Source organism: Canis lupus, chromosome 7 (genome assembly GCF_003254725.2).
Source record: "Canis lupus dingo isolate Sandy chromosome 7, ASM325472v2, whole genome shotgun sequence".
Taxonomy (NCBI): Eukaryota; Metazoa; Chordata; class Mammalia; order Carnivora; family Canidae; genus Canis; species Canis lupus.
The window spans coordinates 71,138,568-71,161,076 of NC_064249.1; positions in this window are offsets into that span (position 1 = coordinate 71,138,568).

Genomic DNA, 22,509 nt, shown 5'->3' on the forward strand with positions numbered 1-22,509 from the left:
GTGAAGGTGACAAAACATGAGAGACTCCTATCTCTGGGAAATGAACAAGGGGTAGTGGAAGGGGAGGGAGGGACAAGGTGACTGGGTGATGGGCACTGAGGGGGGCACTTGACGGGATGATCACTGGGTGTTATACTATGTGTTGGCAAATCGAATTCCAATTAAAAAATATACAAAAAAAATTTTTTAATAAAAAAAAGTAGGCAGGCAGGGCTGATACCACCAGAGTAAAGCCAGTACTTGGTATGGAGCATAGCTATGCTATTTGAATATGCAAATGAGAAAAGTTTTTAACTTTAATTTCCTATTTTTTTAAAGTAGATCTCAGAATCTTACTTTGAGATACATTCTTGGATAGTAATCATATAAGCAAAGATTTGAATTCTAGTTTGACCAGGCATTAGACATGTGATATGAATTGGTTGCTTAATCTATTGCCATTTCTCTATCTGTAGATGGGGCTAATGTAATGAGATTTAAGATTTAAGTGAGTCAACATATATAAAGTACCTACAAATATGATGGTCCATAGTAAATCCCATTCTCCTTTCTCCTCCTTCTAATTATGTCCCTGGCTAATCTGCTTTAACTCTACCATTTTCAAACATAACATTAACTTTGAAGAAGACAAATGTAACGTATCATATGTATGATGCATGTGTATGAGGTGGTTATAGTAGCCCATTAGTACATGAAATTATCACTAAAATTATTACAGGTACTATGTGTTAACTAAATGAACTACCACATTTGCATTCTTAAAGTCATGTAAATATCTAAGGGTCTATATGAAAGTCTACAGGAAATTTTTTTTCTGATTTTAGAAAATAAAATGTTTCTTTCAACCCAAATTTGAATGATTCAAAATAGTCAAATATAATTCAAGTTGAACATTCAAATTGAATGTTTTTATAGCAAACTAAAACTCAAAAATCCTCATGATGAGGTATTAAACAAAACTTTCTCCTTCATATACCAAATAAAAATTTGTTTTGATTATATCTACTAACATGGCTAATTTGATCTGTCAACTTGACTAGGGATATAGTGCCCAATTGTTTTCCTTTTTTTAAATATTTTATTTATTTATTCATGAGAGACACCGACTGAGAGAGAGGCAGAGACACAGGCAGAGGGAGAAGCAGGCTCCATGCAGGGAGCCCGACGTGGGACTCGATCCCGGGACCCCAGGATCACACCCTGGACCGAAGGCAGGCACTAAACCGCTGAGCCACCCAGGGATCCCCCCAATTGTTTTTCTTAATACAAATCTAGATTTTGTTGTGAAAATATTTTTTAGATATCACTAACATTACATCTTTGGTTAGGTTTATTCCTAGGTATCTTATGCTTTTGGGTGCAATTGTAAATGGCATTGACTCCTTAATTTCTCTTTCTTCAGTCTCATTGTTAGTGTATAGAAATGCCACTGACTTCTGGGCATTGATGTTGTATCCTGCCACGCTACCGAATTGCTGTAGGAGTTCTAACAATCTTGGGGTGGAGACTTTTGGGTTTTCTATGTAGAGTATCATGTCATCGGCGAAGAGGGAGAGTTTGACTTCTTCTTTGCCAATTTGAATGCCTCTAATGTCTTTTTCTAGTCTGATTGCTGAGGCTAGGACTTCCAGTACTATGTTGAATAGCAGTGGTGAGAGTGGACATCCCTGTCTTGTTCCTGATCTTAGGGGAAAGGCTCCCAGTGCTTCCCCATTGAGAATGATATTTGCTGTGGGCTTTTCATAGATGGCTTTTAAGATGTCGAGGAATGTTCCCTCTATCCCTACACTCTGAAGGGTTTTGATCAGGAATGGATGCTGTATTTTGTCAAATGCTTTCTCTGCATCTAATGAGAGGATCATATGGTTCTTGGTTTTTCTCTTGCTGATATGATGAATCACATTGATTGTTTTACGGGTGTTGAACCAGCCTTGTGTCCCAGGGATAAATCCTACTTGGTCATGGTGAATAATTTTCTTAATGTACTGTTGGATCCTATTGGCCAGTATCTTGTTGAGAATTTTTGCATCCATGTTCATCAGGGATATTGGTCTGTAATTCTCCTTTTTGGTGGGGTCTTTGTCTGGTTTTGGAATTAAGGTGATGCTGGCCTCATAGAACGAATTTGGAAGTACTCCACCTCTTTCTATCTTTCCAAACAGCTTTAGGAGAATAGGTATGGTTTCTTCTTTAAACGTTTGATAAAATTCCCCTGGGAAGCCATCTGGCCCTGGACTCTTGTGTCTTGGGAGGTTTTTGATGACTGCTTCAATTTCCTCCCTGGTTATTGGCCTGTTCATGTTTTCTATTTCTTCCTGTTCCAGTTTTGGTAGTTTGTGAGTCAGTAGCCTTTAAGTAAAGCAGATGACCCTCCATAATATGGATGAATCTCATTTATTCAGTTGAAAGCCTTAAAAGCAGGCTCAGGTTTTCTAAATAAGAAGCAATTATGTAAATAATGCTGCAGTGTATACAGGATGCAGCGTCTCTTCTAGAGAGTCATTTTATTTTTTCTGATATATATTCAGGGGCGGAAAGTGAAATCTAAAAAAAACAAATTGTATGTAAACTGAGTGCCAGTGTGTGTGTTCTGAGTAGTCAGGGGAAAAAAAATCACAGAATAAAACCCAACAACAACAAATCGGTTGTTGCCAGGGGTAGGGGGTTGGAAATGGAAAAATGGGTGAATATGGTCAAAGAGTACAAACTTCCAGTTATAAGATGAGTTAAGTTCTGGGGATGTAATGTACACTGTGGTATCTAGAATTAATAATACTGTATTGTCTATTTGAATATTGCTAAGAGAGATTTTGAAAATTCTTATCATACACAGAGTATTTGCAACTATACAAAGTGATAGGCATGTGAACTAATCTTACTGTGGTAATCAAATGTCAATCATATTTCAGTTAAGCTAGAAAGAAGAAAAAAAGGATGGAGAGGTGAGAGGAGAAGTAATTCTGCCTCAAAACTGCAATATGGAAACCTCAGGTGAGTGTCCAACTTGCAAATTCTGGAGTCAAGACTGAAATATCAACTAACCTGAATTTCCAACCCACTAGCCTGCTGCTCTACAGATTTTGAACTTACCAGTCTACAATTATGTGAGTCAATTATACTATAATATGTATTTATATATATTTCATATGTCATATATATATATATACATACATCTTATTGGTTCTGTTTCCTCAGAGAATATTGTCTAATATATATACTGATTCACAACGAAAAAAAAATCTGAAAGTTAAAGTTGGCCTTGACTGAATGATTTTGAATACATTCTAACTTTGTGTGATTAAATTAAAATTTTAATGAATAATATGGCAATTCTTACAAACCAATACTAGAGGATAGTATAAGATACTGATTTTTTATATGCCCTAATACAATTTTTAAAGAACCAATACCAGGGGCACTTGGGTGGCTCAGTGGTTGAGTGTCTGCCTTTGGCTCAGGTCATGATCCCATGGTCCGGGGATCGAGTCCCACATCAGGCTCCACACAGGGAGCCTGCTTCTCCCTCTGCCTTTGTCTCTGCCTCTCTCTGTGTGTCTCTCATGAATAAATAAATACAATCTTAAAAAAAAAAAACAGTACCAAAGAAAAGCTATCCATATAATTTACAATATATATAATCAATTTATAATATATATAATTAATATATAATTACATTTTCATCTTTGATGGTTTTACCTTCAATAGGTATCCATCAAATTCAGAATATTACATTTATATCTTTCTTAAATATATTTTATTGGATAAAATTTCTGCAGTGATAATGTATCATGGGTTCTCTGTAGCTAGTAGTCTCCCATAAGCATTTGGTTTACACTAGCATAATAGTGTTAACACCTTTCAGATAAGTATTGTCCCTCAAATGATTATAATTTTGCCTACTGTTTCTAATAAAATCATTGCTAATCTATGAAACCATACCATGAAACCCAACAAAAAAAATTCCTAGTTTTTTTTCAGTATATATATATATATATATATATATATATATATATATATGATATTCCTATCTCAGAGTGTTTGTTGGATAATGATTCTAAATACCTACTCTCAAAACCCCACAAAGATGAACTATTTGCAAAGACATAAAATTTTTCAACTGCTGGGGTGCCTGAGGACTCAGCTGGTTAAGTGTTTGTTTTCAGCTCAGGTCATGATCCCAGAGTCCTGGGATTGAGTCTCATGTTGGGCTCCCTGCTCAGTGGGGAGCCTGCTTTTCCCTCTCCCCCTGCCCCTCCCCAGCTAGTGCTCTCTCTCTCAAATAAATAAAATCTTTAAAAAAAAAAGAACAAATTTCCAACTGCTCATTGATTAACAGAAAAATATATAGTGGATTGATTCCCCCCAGAACTGTGGAATATTATTAGAGGAAATGATAAAATAACCTTTTACATTTGCAAGTGCTAGGATAATAATTTAAAAGGTGTTAAAAATTATAAACCACTTCTGAATAATGAAACTTCCAAAGATATCAACTTTTATACATGACCTCAACAATTTTTATATCATTCTAAAGTTTCATCTATATAAAAATACCAGTGAATAGAGTGTGGCTTCAATTGTCTTTATGTCTTCCTCATGTTAATAGTCTAAATGGCAGTTAGTAGGGGCATAATAATTCTTCCATTGCTAGTTTAAAATGAAAAGTTTTGACTATTTGAGTAATTCAAGTGAGAATAGCTATTGCCAATTGCCATATGAGTGACAAAATTCCAGTATCACATCTATGGGTGTTTTTGAGTTTCTAAGCTTAGTGATCACATGTCTCTGATATCTCTTCCTCTACTGCTAATGTTTTGCTTTGTATTTTATCAGCCATTTTTAATTAATTAACTATTAACAGCTTTATTGAGGTATCTTTGACAAAACCCTGAATGAATAAAACATATCCTTTCCAAATTACTTAACCTCCATATTTGCCTTCCCCAATCCAACTTTTACCTTCTAGCAAAATTCTTTGTTTTTCTCCAATCTCAGAACCATAGCATTTGCTTCCTGATCAATTTTCCTCAACTTCTATTGCCTACGGGGTGAATTCCTAACTCAGTGTAGTATACCAAGCTCTTCATAATCTTTTCTCTGCCTTCTTTTGTAAACATTCTGCTATTATACCCAAGACATTTTCTTATCTGTGACTATGGATGGATCCTTTTTCAAATATGGCAAGCTTTCTCATGCCTTTTTGCATATGCTATTTCCTCTCTTCCCTCAAAATCCCTTCTCATCTTCTATGCTGACAATTACTATTCATATTTAAAAATCAAGCTTTCCTTGACACATATCTTCTGAACAACTTGTCTTCTGTGTGCCCGGAGCATTTCTTTCTATTTCACTGTGATAACACTTACTAAATTATACCATCTTAACATGTACGTAGCTCTTCAATGAGATAGCACCCTGCTGATGAGCAGGAATCCCATTATTCCTCTTTGCACCCTATCCACCAACAATGATCACAATAATGCCAGCACATAGTAGGTGCTCAACACCTACTATATATTTTCAGAGATTACTTTCTCTGAATTAAGTCAAAAGTTGTCTCGAAGGATTTTTAAAAAAGAAAATATAACTATTTTAGATTTTAGTATAAGCTTTAAAATTCCAAAGCTAACCACAATTTAGGACCCAAAGTGTTCTCACCAGGCCAACCTTTGGATAAGCTATCTCTTCCTCTGTAGTTGGCCTGATCTAGTTCATGCTGTCTGCTCTACTCCACTGTTTTCTTTTATGAGATATTTTCCTCTTTATCTCCAGCATCATAAACTATCCATTCCTGGAGGACTACCTCAAGAGTGTTTGAAAGGCACATCTCTCTTTCTCAACTTATTATTTTCAATAGTGGCCCAATATGAGATGTAATTTATCATTTTCTAATTATTGCATGTACACTTGCCTTTTTTTTTCTTCTAAACAAACTCAGATGATCATTCAAGAATGACTTTTACTCTGTACTTGTTTGGGAAACCCTGTCCTGTAGTCACATCACATCACACCTAAAATGAGCCAGACATGGAGATTTTCCCAATTAAATTTTGAAAGATTGGGTACTAAGTAAATGTATACCTCTTCACATAAAGAAAATAAAGCACTTTGAGAAATACTGAACAAAAGTTGTTTTGTTTTTTTCCCTGAACCAGTGTTATTGTTCTCCTTGAACAGGTCTATAAAGTTAAAAGAAAATAGATGACGATACTTAATTTTCATAAATATCTGAATTCTGATTCTATGCTTCTTGAACTTACTCATTTTCTTATTGATAAAGTCTGCTTATAGGGAGTAGGTACAATTTATAGAATGGAATTTTCTGTTTCATAATCTGATAAACTATGGTTGCAATAGAAAAGTCTCACAGAAGCCTAAAATTAAATTTATAATAAGTATAAAGGGTTTCATGGGGATTGAGAATTCTTGAGTACTTTTCCATGAACCTAATATAGTCTTCACTGATAGCACACACAGAACATTTTTTATAAAATCACCATTTCTCTTTTCCATTATAGCCAGATTCAGTCCTTAAGAAAAAAAAACTCAGAAAACTGTTCATGCTGATTTTGTCTTATATGTTTATCATATGTTTTTATCTTAATAAAAGGTTATCATACATATTTGCTCCCAAAAATAAACAAAAACAATATAAAACTAATAAAAGTGTAGATATTTTTAAATAAAGCTTTCTGGTTGCATAATGTGGATCACTGTGCCTCCTTAACTTGAGGTGCACAATGAACTTGATATCTGAGAGAATTAAAAGGAAAACCTAGGTAATTATCTCAGCTCTGCCTCATACTTTGCTGTACAACCTTGAACAGATCATTTGACATTTCTATGTCTTTTCTTTTATGACAAGAGATAATGGTCCTTTAATACATTATTTACAGAAGTATTATAAGAATATAGCATTTGAATATAAGGAGATAACATGCAAACATTCTTATAAGATGTGAAATTAATGAATGCAAATTATAACCTAGACATCTCAACATCCTAAGTTTACCTAATTTTTAGAAACATAAAAGAAATAACTTAAAGATGAGTGTTTCAAACTTAATGTATTGAGGGTTGGTTTACATTTTAAAAGGCCTGTGATGAGGTCACAAATGATGAGTCAATTAGATGTAATTTGATCTCCTCTTGCCAGATTTGTCCAGTGCCAACACAGTCAATTCTAGACACTACTCCCTGAGGGAGTAATTCCTCATTAATCATCATCAGTGAGTATGTATGAGGCCTACCTCTGAAAGTGGTGCCATAGCTGACAAACTTAGGGGGTTTGTTAATCTGTGACTCATTTGGTATAGGCAGGTGGTTGTTTCTGATGATGTCCTTATAAAAAAACAAAACAAAAACAAAAACCGGCTTGTGAACTTGGGTTGTTAAGTTTACCTTTTCATAACCATCAAATGCTTGTTTTCCCACAGGCAGTTGTCAAGGTTCCCTGCAGCAGAGGTATTCCTTTGCAAAGGGATCCAGAATTAACTAAGGTATTTCTCAGGATAATAGGCCCAAAAATGCTGGTTTAGTTCCCTAAAGAAGATAATATTATAAATGATAAAAATATTTTGTGGGCAAGTTAATGCTCAAAGAGAGGATTATTTAGAATTCAGGTAAGCTATATGGGATACTCAGGTTAAAGGACAAAGGTCTGAAACCACTGCATATTTTTAGTACTTTTTCTGATCATTCAGAAAAAGAACTCATAGATTCATTGTGTTTGTTAATTAGAAAAGAACAATTTGGTGGTAACTTATATTTGGTTTCATCTTACACTTTTACTTTTTTTAGTAAAGCTGAAATCCTTCACATTTCCATTATTTGATATGGATGAATAGTGTGGTATAGGTATCATTTAATCATTGATATTAGACAGAGAAGAGGATATTCATAGAACTAAACCAGCATTTTTGGGCCTATGATCCTGCAAAATACCTTAGTTAATTCTGGGTCCTTTTCCAAATCACACAGTAGGTGATATATTTGTATCAAATCCAAAAGAAATGTGTGTGTGTGTGTGTGTGTGTGTGTGTGTGTGTTACTTGAGTCCTCTAGGGAAAATTATTTTTTTAAGTAGAAGCCTTTATCAATCTACTTTACTCGCCTTATATCTTCTGATAAGACACCTAATACTGGCCCAAGAATGTCTATTACTATGGTATTGGGGGAGGGACGCCTGTTTGGCTCAGCGGTTGAGCATCTGCCTTTAGCTCAGGGTGTGATCCCAGAGTTCCGGGATCGAGTCCCACATCAGGCTCCCTGCATGGAGCCCGCTTCTCCCTCTGCCAGTGTCTCTGCCTCTCTCTCTCTCTCTCTCTCTCTCTCTCAGTGTGTCTCTCATGAATAAATAAAAAATATCTTTAAAAAAAAGAAATTAAAACTAGAATTACCATAGAATCCAGTAATTCCACTACTAGGAATTTACCCAAAGAAAATGAAAACAAATTTGAAAAGATATGTGCACCTCTTTGTTTATTGCAGAATTATTTATAACAGCCAAGGTATGGAAACAACCCAAGTCTTCATCATAGATGATAAAGATAGATGATAGATGATTGATAGATTGATAGATAGATGGATAGATAGATAGAGAATGGAATATTAGTCATAAAAAGAATCAAATCTTGCCATTTGCAACAAGATACATGAACCTAGAGGGTATAATGCTAAGTTAAATGAGTTAGAGAAAGATATATACCATATGATTTCACTCATATGTGGAATTTAAGAAACTAAACAAGTGAACAAAGTAAAAAGAGCCAAACAAAAGGGAAAAAAATCCCTAGACTCTTAAATACAGAGAAAAAAACTGGTAGATACCAGAGGGGAGGTGGGAAGAAGAAAGGGTGAAATAAAGGGGATTAAGAGTATATGTATCTTGATGAGCACTAAGTAAACTATAGAATTGTTGAATCATTGTATTGTACACCTGAAATGAATATAAAACTGTATGTTAATTATACTTCAAAAAAAAAAGAAAAATTAAAAGAATCCATAACTTTAAATGGATTCATAAGAGTATATAACCCAAAATTGTTTTAGAAGTTGGACTGGGATACCCAGGTGGTGCAGTTGCTTAAGAGCCCAAATCTTAATTTCGGCTCAGGTCATTATCTCAGGGTCATAAGATCAAGCCCCGTATCAGGCTCCACACTGGGCATGGAGCCTATTTGGGATTCTCTCTCTCTCTCCCACTCCTTCTGCCTTCCTCCCACTCATGCTCACAAGCTCTCTTTCTCTCTCTAAAAAAAAAGTTAAAAAATTAAAAGTTGGACCAGCAAAATGACAAATGTGCATATGAAACAATTTGAATAATATGTATAGTGAAGAGACAGTTGATGAAAAGAATTAAACCAGAATTTCTTGAAGACCAATAAATAATATGCCAGGAAATGTTTTAGGGAATTTCATATAGAAGGTCTCATTTAATCTTCTCATCAGTCCTGTGAGGCAGATGTCACTAACATGGATTACACACGAGATAAATGAAGTTCAGAGATTAAAGAATTTTTCAGTAACAGTAGCTAAGCAACAGGGCAAATCTTGCTCAGAGTACATCATTCCAAATTTGGTGCTCAGTAACATAGCTACTGAGAACTAGAAAGAAAGGTGTTAGGAAAACAAAAATGTGAGAATACCCAGATATAGGATATCAAGTAGGACACAGTAACAAAGGCAGTTTTATGCAGCCCAAAGATTTGACAGGATGGATGCTCAGGCAATATTAAGGTAACAGAATCTAGCTGCAAATAACTTTAACAATGAGGCCAGAAAAACTTCAGAAATATTGAAATCTATTTATAAGTTAAAAATAATTTTCTTGATTACTAAAAAATTATCATTGAGATATTATTTTATTTATTTATTTTTTTGAGATATTATTTTAAAACTTTTAATAATACTTTCATTCTTTCAGCCTACTTGGTGACAGGTACTACATCATATAGTAGTTTAAACAACTTCAATAAGATCTGTGTTATGATTGTGTCATATTTGAGCACTGAACACATTTAAGAAAATTATTACATGATATATGCAATGAACAATGTTGAAATACATGAACTATATCTTCAATTTATTGAATTGATATAAAAGAGAAAGTAGACCTATAAATAACTTCCCAGTGTAAGAGTAACAGTAATATTTGATAAGAACATCTTTATTATGTTAAATGCAGATTAACTGATATATAAAAAATATGAATACAAATGTAATTTCTATCATATGAGACACAGATATATATATTAATTTTTAAAATTATTTTCAAAAATGACATTTTTTCAGAGAGATAAGGTTGCCACCACTTAAATCTCTTAACCAATATGAGTATCAGTAAAATCAAGAAAACCAGGCATTTTATGCTTTACAACATAATGCTCACACACCTCCTGTGAAATATCTTGACCTGAAAAATTAAACCTGAATCTCATCAAATCATTAAATCTATAAATTTATAAGAAATATAGAAGGGCAGCCCGGGTGGTTCAGCAGTTTAGCGCCGCCTTCAGCCCAGGGCTTGATCCTGAAGACCCGGGATGGAGGCCCACATCAGGCTCCCTGCATGGAGCTGTCTCTGCCTCCCTCTGTCTCTGCCTTACTCTCTCTCTCTCTCTGTGTGTGTGTCTCTCATGAATAAATAAATAAAATCTTAAAAAAATATAGAAGACATATTAATAAGTTAAATGACAGCACAAGGAAGCAATGAGTCAAACCTAGAATGTAGGGCAAACAACCAAGTTGCCCCCAACAAACCAGTGAGATTAAATTAAAAAAAAAAAAAAAAAAAACCTAAAGAAATTGAAAAGGGAGGGGAAAGGGATAATTGTGATGGTATAAAAGACACTTAAGTAACAATAAGCCTAACCAAATATACAGGACTTTTGGGATCGTGGCTTGAACAAGTAGCATTTCTTGAATATGAGAGTTCACATCTTTTGATAATTCTGAAAAAATCGTAGTCCTTATCACCTTATATAATGCCTTTTCCATAATTTTTCTATTCTCCTCTTCTGGAACTCTCCAGAATTCAACTGAAATATGTCACTCTCTCCACCATGTCTATTAACTACCTCTAGGTCTTTACCATGTATTAATCTGTGTCCTGGATTGTGGCTAACTTTATTTTTATTTTCCAGTTTACTAATACTCTCTTTATGTATTTCTGATCTCCTATTCAACCCATCAATAAAAATTTTATTGGGATGGCTATATCTTATTATTTATAGAAATTCATTTTGGGTACTATTTTCTAATCTGCAATAGTGTGTTTGCTTTAGACTTTTCATTCTATGTTTTTAATTGTTTAGTTAACATTTATTTTCTAGCCTGTATCTGAACTTTTGTGGGGTTTAGGTTCATTTCTTGTACATTGCTGACTCTGACATCTGCTATTTCATGACTTTCATAATTCAGGAAAATAAACTCACTTTCAGTGCCTCCTAATTGATAGGAACTCTATGTAGCTGAAGTTAAGGCCATGCATTACAGAGAATGCATTTACTTTTGCCTAAGACTCTGCTTTGCAGTTTTGAGACCATACTTATTGTTCATTTGTCTACTTACGAATTCCTCTATTTTCAATAGTGTGTTATGGTATAGGACCTTCACTAGAAATTCCTAGAGGTCACTCTATTTGCCTCCTATACCCAGATCAAGACAATTAAGATTCTTATTGTTAATCCTAGAAAGTAAGCAGATTTTTCACCCAGTGTATAGCTCTTTTGAGTTTTCTGCCTATTTTATGTCACATTTCTAGGTGACTGAGGAAGGAAGACTCTTGTTTTTCTCTATTTCATTGTTTATTAAAGATTATATGGTTCTAAGGCCACCTGAGTGGCTCAGTTGGTTAAGCATCCAACTCTTGATTTCAGCTCAGGTCATAATCTCAGGGTCATGAGATTGAGCCTCATGTTGGTCTCCATGCTGAGTGTGGAACCTGCTTAAGATTCTCTCTCTCTCTCCCTCTCCCTCTGCCTCCCCACCCCACTTCCATTCTCTATCTCTTAAAAAAATTACACAGTTTTAGTTATGATTTTCAAAATTAAAATTGCAAAAATCTACAAAGATTTAATAAATTATAAAAAAAGAATTTCAGGGTTATCAGTTTGAACATATAAAAATAAAATACCATTTTCAAAATCTAGAAAATAAAGATAGGAAGAATAGGTTATATTTTCCATTATTGTCATATTATGGTGGCATTTAAGAGAGCTATAATCCATAGTTGTAACAAGTTGTTATATCTTGTTGATGTAACAAGAAGTTGACATGTCAATACATTATTCATAATTACATATATAACTCCCAAAAATAAACTATATATGAAAAACTATTTAGAGGAGAGAGAATGGAAGGTAAAGGCTATTTGAGCTAATTCCCAGAAATCATAGCAAATTAAAAGATAATATCTAAATCAGATAAACTCAGAAATAGTACTATAAGCATGTTCTTTTAAGACAAAATGAAACACTCCAGGAGCAGATAGGTGAAAATTGATGATCAGAGAAATACAAAGTGTTTGCTTTGAGGAATAGGGTTGGTGAAGGCAAAGAACTGTTGCTTCTTTAATTATAAGCCTATATTTATTTTCTATTGCTGCTGTATTAAATTACTATATACTTTTTGGCTGAAAACAATACCTATTTATGACTTCACAGTTCTGCATGTCGGAAGCCCACATAAAATAAGACTGGATTTCCTGTTCAGGATCTCACTGGACCAAAATCAAGTGTCCCAGGAGGCATAAGACTCTCATCTGGGATTTGGAGTCCTCTTTCAAGCTTACTGAAGAATTCATTTCCTTTTGGTTGTGGAACTGAAGTTCTTGCTAGCTGTCAGCTGGGGCTTACCTTTAGCTTCTAGAGGCTACTCACATTATTTATCACATGGCCCCATCCATCTTCAAGCCAGCACATCAAATCCTTCATGTGTTTTGAATCTTTCTGACTTCCTCTTCTGCCACTAGCCAAAGAAAACTCTCTGCTTTATTTTATTTGACCAGGACATTTAATGAGATTTAGCCTCTTAACAAATTTTAAGTGTATAATATATCACCGTTTACTATAGGTACAATGTTGTACAGCAGATCTCTAGAACTTATTCATTTTTGTTTAACTAAAACTTTATGTGTATTGGTTGGAACTCCTTATTTTCCCTTTCCCAAATCCTGGCAACTACCATTCCACCCTTTAATTCTATGGATTTTCATGTAATTGGAATCATGCAGTATTTGTTTTTCTTTAACCAATCATTTCACTGAGCATAATGTCCTCCAGTTTCATCCATGTGGTTGCATATTAAAGTATTTCCTTCATTTTAAATATTGAATAGTGTTCCCTTGTATGATATACTACCTTTTATTTATCCATTCTTCTGGCAATGGACATTTAGGTTTGTCCATGTTTTCTCTGTTATGAATAGTGCTGCAATAAAAATAAGAGTTCTAATCTCTTCAGGATCCTGATTTCAATTATTTTGGGTGAATACTTAAAAGAGAGATTTGATGGACTATATATTAGCTCTATTTTTTAAATTATTTGAGGAAACTCCATACTGTTGTCCATAAAAGCTGTACCATTTTTGCATTCTCACCAATAGTGTGCAGGTATTCCAAATTTCCCACATTTTTGTCAATCCTTCTCTTTTGTTTTTTTGCTAACAGCATTTCCCTGATGATTGGTGATACTGAGCAGTTTTTACATACCTATTGGCCATTTCTATGTTTTCTTTGGTGACATGTCTACTCATATATATCCTTTGCTTAATTTTTAATTGTTTGTTTTGCTATTGAGTTCAAGAAGTTCCTTATATATTTTAGATATTAATCCCTTATCAAATATATTGTTTGCAAACATTTTCTATAGGGTGCCTTGTTTTCTTGTTGATGGTTACCTTTGCTGTACAGAGCCTTTTAGTTTTATGTAGTCCCAGTTGTTTACTTTTGCTTCTGTTGCTTGAGTCTTTGGTGTCATACACATGAAATCACTGCTAAAATTCCAATGGTATTTTTTTTACAGAAACGGAAAAAAATTCTACAATTCATATATAACCAAAAAGATCATCAATAGCTAAATAAATCTGAAGGAGCAACAAGTGGAAGGTCTCACATATCCAGATTTCAAAGGAGATTTCAAACTACTGTGATCAAAACAGTATGATATTGGCATAAAGACAGACATATAGAGCATTGGAATAGAAAGGAGATCCCAGAGATAAATCCTCACATGTACAGTCAACTGATCTTCAACAAGAATGCCAAAAAATACACAGTGGGAAAAGATAATCTCTCCAACAGATCATGCTGTGAAACTCGGGTGTCCACATGCAAAAGAGTGAAATTGGACCTTTATCCTACACCATACATAAAAACCAACTCAAAATAGACCTGAAGATTTAAACCTTAGACTCCAAACTGTGTAACTCCTAGAAGAAAACAAACAGAAAAAGCTTCAGGACATTGGTCTTAGCAATAAAAATTATCTGCTTTTAAAGAACACATTTGATTGATTACACTCACCATGATAATTTCCCTTCTATTTATATATAAAGTAATACAATCATGGAAATAACACCAAAAGAGAGATCATAGGGGTCAAAATTCTGCCTATCACAAAATTTTCTACTATTATTTGATTTGGTATTTTACTAACAGATTACAAAAAAAGAGTCAATGGAAAGGTAAGAAAGCAGAGCCAAAGAATGAATGTTTCAAAAAGACTGCAAGGAGAGGCAGTTAACCTGGGAGCCACCTAACTACCCCAGATGACTTTATTCTGGAACATTAACTATCTTGTTGTCTCTGAGATTATTTGCTTAATTTCATCGAATAAGAATCTTCTTTTCTTGGCCTAAGTCTAAATATCTAGTTAACAGATAAGAGGGTTGGAAGGTAGGTAAGCTCTGTATTAATACATACATGCAAATTTTTAAATACCTTATTTAACAGATGAAGTGACAGAAAAATGGAGAATAAAGAAATAAAAGGGTCTTGTCAGAAGATGAAATAATGAAAGTTAAGAGTTTTCATGGGAGAAATCTATGGGATGAAACCATGTGGTTAGGATGTGATGATCATAATCTTGGATAGGCTATAATAAGACACATTACCATGATCATGAAGTGAAGTTGGAGTTACAGCTCACTGGCATTGAGCAATTTAAGGATGGATTGTTGATTCAAACACTGAAATCAAGAAAGAACACATAGTAAGAAAAGGGATCTGGATGGAAGGGTATCATGGAAAAGCGAGTATTGATAGGAAGGGATGTGCACGTGGCAAAGATGATGACACTGGGGACTGTGAAGTAACTTTGTCCACATTATTTAAATACTGTAAGCCAAATAATCAAGGTACTCACAATTTTGCAAATGAAAAGTGCTTAGAGACTTTAAGTAAACACAGTAAAATTGCACATTTACTAAGCAACACATCTAGGGCTGCACAAAACCTTCTGATTACAAATCTCATAGAAAATCATCACCAATTCTATTTAAAAGCTCTTTTATCCTAGATGAGAACATAGGTAAGAGGAACAAAAGCTGAGAATCCTTTCTGGAAACATGAGAAAAGCGAACTATTCTAAAATAATGAGGCCCATACTATACATATGTTTTGTCTTTTAACTGAAAGCTGCCACAATTCACGCTTCTCTAATGAGGTGCAATGTCATTATGCCTGAAATAACTTTGGGTAATGAGATGACCTCCATTAATCCACTTATGAAAGAACCTGTTCATTAATTAGGCTGGACAGCACAAAAGCAAAAACAATGACACTCTTCATTCAGAGTGTCAGCCAGAATCTAATTAGAAACTAGTGGCTGAAAGGTCTCAAATAGTTGCACTTACACTGATACTGGCCTCAAGGTGCTCAGCCATGATGATAAGTCATTTCACTTGTGGGACGACTTAGTTGGGAAAAGCATAGCATAGGTGGTAGGGAAAGGAGGCAGATCACACATCAAGGTCAGGACAGCTTCCAGACAGCCTCCTTCAAACTCTCCATAGAGGATTAATAAGAAAGTAGAATAATCAGGCACCTGGGTAGCTCAGGGATTGAGCATCTGCCATTGGCTCAGGTCATGTTCCCCGGGTCCTGAGTTCGAGTGCCGTGTCAGGCTCCCTGCATGAGCCTGCTTCTCCCTCTGCCTATGTCTCTTTCTCTCTGTGTGTGTGTCTCTCATGAATAGCTAAATATCTTTTTTTAAAAAAGGAAAGCAGAATAACCAAATAATCACTTTACTTTTTTCTGTCTTTCAGCTCTTCTAACTTTCACCCTCCTTTACACACCTCCACCACTACCATGCACACAGGATTCTAAAGCTGTTTACAAAATAAAATGCAAGAAGTACTATGGATGCTTATACTCTTATTTAGTGCTTCTTTTATTCCTTATAAATTCTGTATTGACAAAACACCCAATCTCAATCTCTTTTTCTCTCCTCTTCCTACTATTAAAAAAAGTTTACTCAAAATAACTTTCAGTGAACATTCATTCTTTGAAAATCCCAGAAAGGAAAAGTCTAATCTGAGGCAAGGGATAATTGTTGAGGAATTTTAGAGTTCAGTGAGACCATTCATGTTCAAAAATAATATTTTGAGGAAAAAGCTTTTCAGTATTATCAATTATCTTTAAATAATTGTACATAAGTCAAATTGCCCCTTTCATAAAAATATGTTATATAATTTCTTTGCCTCTCAGCTCTTTATGGGCTCACATGCTCCTCATGATAGTGTTTCCTCAAGCATCGCATCTCTTTATCTTGAAATCACGAGGCAATACATTAGCTCCTAACCTATATCCCATTAGAAAATCTCTGTAAACCGAATTAGATAGTAGGTCTTATCAAGGAAATGAATTATTCTAAAACAATTTACTGCTTTGCAAAGAAATGTGGCATACAAGGGCATCCCTGGGCAGCTCAGCGGTTTAGCGCCTGCCTTCGGCCCAGGGTGTGATCCTGGAGCCTCGGGATCGAGTCCCACGTTAGGCTGCCTGCATGGAGCCTGCTTCTCCCTCTGCCTGTGCCTCTTCCCCTATCTCTGTGTCTTTCATGAATAAATAAATAAAATCTTTAAAAAAAAAAAAGAAAGAAATGTGGCATACAAAATACTTAACTTTACTCAAGATAAGTGTTTATTGAGTTAATAATGTAATGACTAAATTGGGAATTTCATTATTGTTATGAATGAGAGATTTAACAACTCAAAGGAACACCCAGTGATCCTTTTTCCATGAGTAGTTTGGACCAAGATCCTCATTGCTTAGAAAGTAGAAGGTATCTCTTGCAAGTAGGGGTAGTAGAGGAAAGGTATATTATAAAAGGAAAGAGATTAACACTACTCAAAACATATAAGAAAAAGTTCTCCATAAAAACTGCCCAGAACATGGTAAAAAGGATGAGAGAAAAATTTGTGAAGCAAAAACATAATGCTACATCTAAAAAAAAAAAAAAAAAAAAAACAAGCCTAGAAAAAAACTTTATTTTCTCTATATTGTACTGGATTTGAAAAAAAAAAATACTGAGTTGGACAATCTATGACGTTTTGCCTTCTCCACTCTTCCTGCTCAAATTCTTAACCAAGTTTCAACTCAATATTTACTACCGATAATGACATTACTCAGATGTATCCTCTGCTTGACACCTTTTCATAGATTAAGAGATTAAATTTGGGGGCTCCTTAAAGTTTACTTAATCCATTCTCTTTGTAAATAATGAGCTTGAATCCTAGAGAGAGAAGTGACCAGGTCCAAGTTACATAGGCAAGAGGAGCTTGGTCCCCTCACTGTTCCTTTACCCTGCAGTGATTAGATCAGATCCTGCCTTTAATCTCTGGGCTTGCTGCAATGCAGCCTTATCCTGCAGTGATATAACTGCTGATCTACCAATCATCTCTGTCACAGATTCTGTGTTCTTTGAAAGCATGGAATATCTCTAGACTCTTCATTTCCAGCTTACAAGCCTGGCATGGAGGGGGTATTCATTCATCATATTCATTCATACTAATCCCATGTGAAATTTAAGCATACAGCCTCTATAATACTTAGGAACTCAGCCTTACCTGAGTATTCCTATTCATATTTATTTTTCTTGAATGGAGTCCTTCCCACCTCTTAAGTCCTCTCTCTCATCATGTCTTGCATGTTCTACATCAGCTACAATGATTTTGAATTAGCTCTTCTCAGCTTGATTTCACATTCCCTTCCATTGTTCATTATAGCTCCTAATATGTACTCACCAAATTCTCTTTTTATTTCTTCCTGGGCATACAGCTAGCCTACTTTTCCCAGCCTTTCTTGCAATTACATAACTACATGATTGGAGTTCTGGTCAATAAAGGGAGTGTGGAAGTAATACATGTCTCTTGCAGGCCTGGCCCCCTAACAGCATCCAGCATGATACTCCATGATGAATGCAGAAGATTCTGGATGATACAGATAATAGGACCATGCTATGAACACTGTGAAAAGAACCTGACTCTCCAAGTTATTGGTCCTGGAAGAGACTTGCCTGAGAGAATCATTTAGCCAAGAACACTGTGCAGAACTAATGTATAAATGAGAAATCAGTTTCATTGTCTTAATCTACTGAAATTCTAGTGTTTTTTATGACAGCAGTTAAACTACATGACTATGTGACATAAACTACATAAATTCAGGTTGTTCCTTCTTCCTAGAATGTCCATTCAAACCTTTCCTACTTGACAAAGACTTCCTCAACTTTCAAGATTTACTCCAGGGTCTTCTACAATGAAATTTTCCTGAATCCTTCCTTCCCCTTCCCACCTTCTTGCAATTCTATTGTATCCTCACTATATTCTTACTCCTGTCTCCCTCTGAAGCCAGGATTTGTAGAGCCCTGCACAAAGCAGAGTACCTAACCCATTTTAAGTATTCAGAAGATGTAGAATCCATTAATTAAAGAATGAATTCTTCCTATAATTTCTTTCCCCAATGCTCCTGAATTGGATTTATGAAAACTCCTTAGTTTCTTTTTTTCATTATTTTACTCTATACCTACTGCTCTTACACTTAGAATGCTCTTTTTATAGTCTTAGGGATGGACATAATTTATAATTGGAGGATATATACATTTGTTTAGAAAATTTTTTTACAAAACTTTTCTTCCATTAAAACCTGAAATTCTACTCCTTAAAAGGCAAGGTACACAATACCAGTAATTCCTGGGGGGGTTTTCTCCTACCTTTGGTTATAAAAGTGTTCCAGAGTCTTAGATAATTTGAGAAGTCCTTTGTGCTTTCCAATGTGACCATTAAGTTGGTCACTACACAATCTTATTGGGACAACAAAGGACAGGGCTTCATTCCCCTTGCCCTCACACCCAATGAACTGAGGCCAGTGATACTAGGCCTGGTTTCTGACTGGGCATTAGAAAGAGAAAATTTTTTCACCTAGTTTCTGAATTTTTTCATTAAAGTTAGGCAACAGGAAAATAGCAGTTTATTTTAGCAATTGGTTTTCCCACCACAAGCACACAAAATTTACAAAATATTGATTGAAACATCAGGCTTACTGAAATTATTGTATAAGAAAATCATTTTACTCTAACTTTTATGCTTTATTAAAAATAGGAAAAATATAAGGTTAATTGCAGTGGGGGTAGGGGTTATAGTAACTCAAAAGTTTTCTGGAAGCGAATTTAAACTAGTTAGCTGTCAGAAAATAAAAATGAATTACCTTTGGTCAAAAACAAGTTAAAGTAATTGTAAAACTATAATCCAGAGTGTCTATTATTAAATTGTATATATTTGGAAAAGTCTAAGTGAAATAAAGCAATACTTGTTCTACCTATATACCCTCCTCTTCAAGGCAGAGTGAGCATGAATTAATAAATAAGCAAACAAAAAGCAATACTGAGACTTGATTTTTGTGTAAAACTTACCATCTTCTGGTGCCCTATTTGACCAGTGTATTGTAAGTGATGGGATGCAAAAATAAATAATAGATCATTCCAGCTCACAGCGAATTACAAGGCCAACTTTAAAGATAAGAGATGCATACAGATACCTATATAAGAAGGTAGAAAGTGATACAATTGTAAAAAAGAGAAATCACAAGTATATTATAAAATGATATGGAAACAATTCATCATCTCCGGATGAAAGGAATGAAATATGATGCTTCTTTTACCACTGCTGCACGCCGAATATATTGTTTTGCATTTACTGTGAAATCATTAGACTCATATTGCCTTATATCATTCACTTCTTTTGGAAATCAAATTTCTGATAGACATTATATATCCAGAGTGCACACATGGCATGTGAGTAAAAACCAATTTCCAAATTTGAAAATAAACACTACTTGCTATCTAATATTTTATTTATTTATTTATTTATTTATTTATTTAATATATAGTTTTTAAATTGAAGTTCAACTTGCCAACATATAGTATAACACCCATTGCTAATCCCGTCAAGTGCCCTCCTCAATGCCTTTCCCCCAGTCACCACATCCCCCTGCCCCTCTCCCCTTCCACTATCCCTTGTTCATTTCTCAGGGTTAGGAGTCTCTCATGTTTTGTCACCCTCTTTAATATTTTATTTAAATTCCAGTTAACATATAGTATAATATTAGCTTTGGGTATAGAATCCAGTGATTCATCAATTACATACAACACCCAGTGCTCATCACAAGTGCCCTCCTTACTACCCATCACCTATCTAACCCATCCTGCCACCCACCTCCCTTCCAGTAACCATCAGTTTGTTTTCTATTGTTAAGAGTCTGTTTCTTGGTTTGCCTCTCTTTTCCCCCCTCTATGTTCATTTGTTTTGTTTCTTAAATTCCTCATATGAGTGAAATTATATGGTTGTCTTTCTCTGACTTATTTTTCTTAGCATACTACTTTTTAACTCCATCCACAACATTTCAAGGCAAGATCTCATTCTTTTTTATGGCTGAGTAATATTCCATTACACACACATACATGTGCATGCACACACAGAGAGCATATCTTCTTTATCCATTCATCAGTTGGTGGGCATTTGGGCTCTTCCCATAATTTGGCTATAAACATCAGAGTGCATGTATCCCATCAAATTAGTATTTTCTATCATTTGGATAAATACCTAATAGTACAATTGCTGGATCATAGGGTAATTCTATTTTTAACTTTTGAGGAATCTCCATACTGTTTTCTAGAGTTGCGGCACCAGTTTGTATTCCCACCAACAGCACAAAAGGGTTCTCCTTTATCTGCATCCTTACCATTATGTGTGGTTTTCTGTGTTGTTTAGTTTTAGCCACCTGACTGGTATGAGGTGATATCTCATTCTAGTTTTCATTTGTATTTCACTTGTAATGAGTGATGTTGAGCATCTTATGTGTCTCTTAGCCATCTGAATGTCTTCTTTGGACAATGTCTATTCATGTCTTCTGCACATTTTTTAACTGGATTATTTGTTTTTTGGGGTGTTGAGTTTTACATTCTTCACAGATTTTGGATACTTTTTATCAGATATGTCATTTGCAAATATTCTCCATTAGTAGATTGCCTTTTAGATTTGTTGATTGTTTCCCTCACTGCAAAGAACCTTTTTATTTTGAAGTATTCCCAATAGTTTATTTTTGCTTTTGTTTCCCTTGCCTCAGGAAACATATCTAGTAAGAAGTTGCTACCACTGATGTCAAAGAGGTTACTGTTTACCTTCTCTTCTAGGATTTTGATGGTTTCCTGTCTCACACTTGACTTCAATCCATCTTGAACTTATTTTTGTGTATGGTGTAGGAAAGTGGTCCCATTCCATTCTTCTGCATGTTGCTATTTTTAAAAGTACATCCAACACTATTAATAATGAAATTGTATTCATTCTTACACACTAGCTTGAGTACCTTTCCACTAAGAAAACTCAATGATTGCAACCCATTTGTGCAATTTGGGTTTTTACTGCTTTCTTAAGCTACCAAAGAAACACATTCGTCATAACATTAAAACAATATCGAAGTGTTTGAAATAAAAAGTAATATTTTACTACAATAGAAATTAATGTCTCAGGTATTAAACATGAAATACTCACATGAGAAGAGAGGCAGTGGCAGAATAAAAACTTACTTTTAAGCCTTTATCATATACACATATACATATACATAAGAATATATTATATAAGTATAATTATATGTATACATATGTAAGTATATATCAATTAAAATTTACCCACTTGAGGAAAAGATGAAACAGAATAAAGAAAAAAAAGACCAGATCCTGAAACACCTGTAGGACACTAAGGAGCAAACCAACATTTGCCTAATAAATAGGAGAGGACTCAAAGGGGCATAAATAATATTTGAAGAGATAATGACATAAAGCTTCTCAAATTTAATGAAAAACATTAATTTACACGTCCAAGAACTCAATCAAAATCAAGTAGTATAAAATCTAAAAACTCTACACCATAATTAAACTGTTGAAAGACAAAGAAAGAATTGAAAGTAGCAAGAAAGCAATTTATCATGTACAAGGAATCTTTAAATTGAGTAAG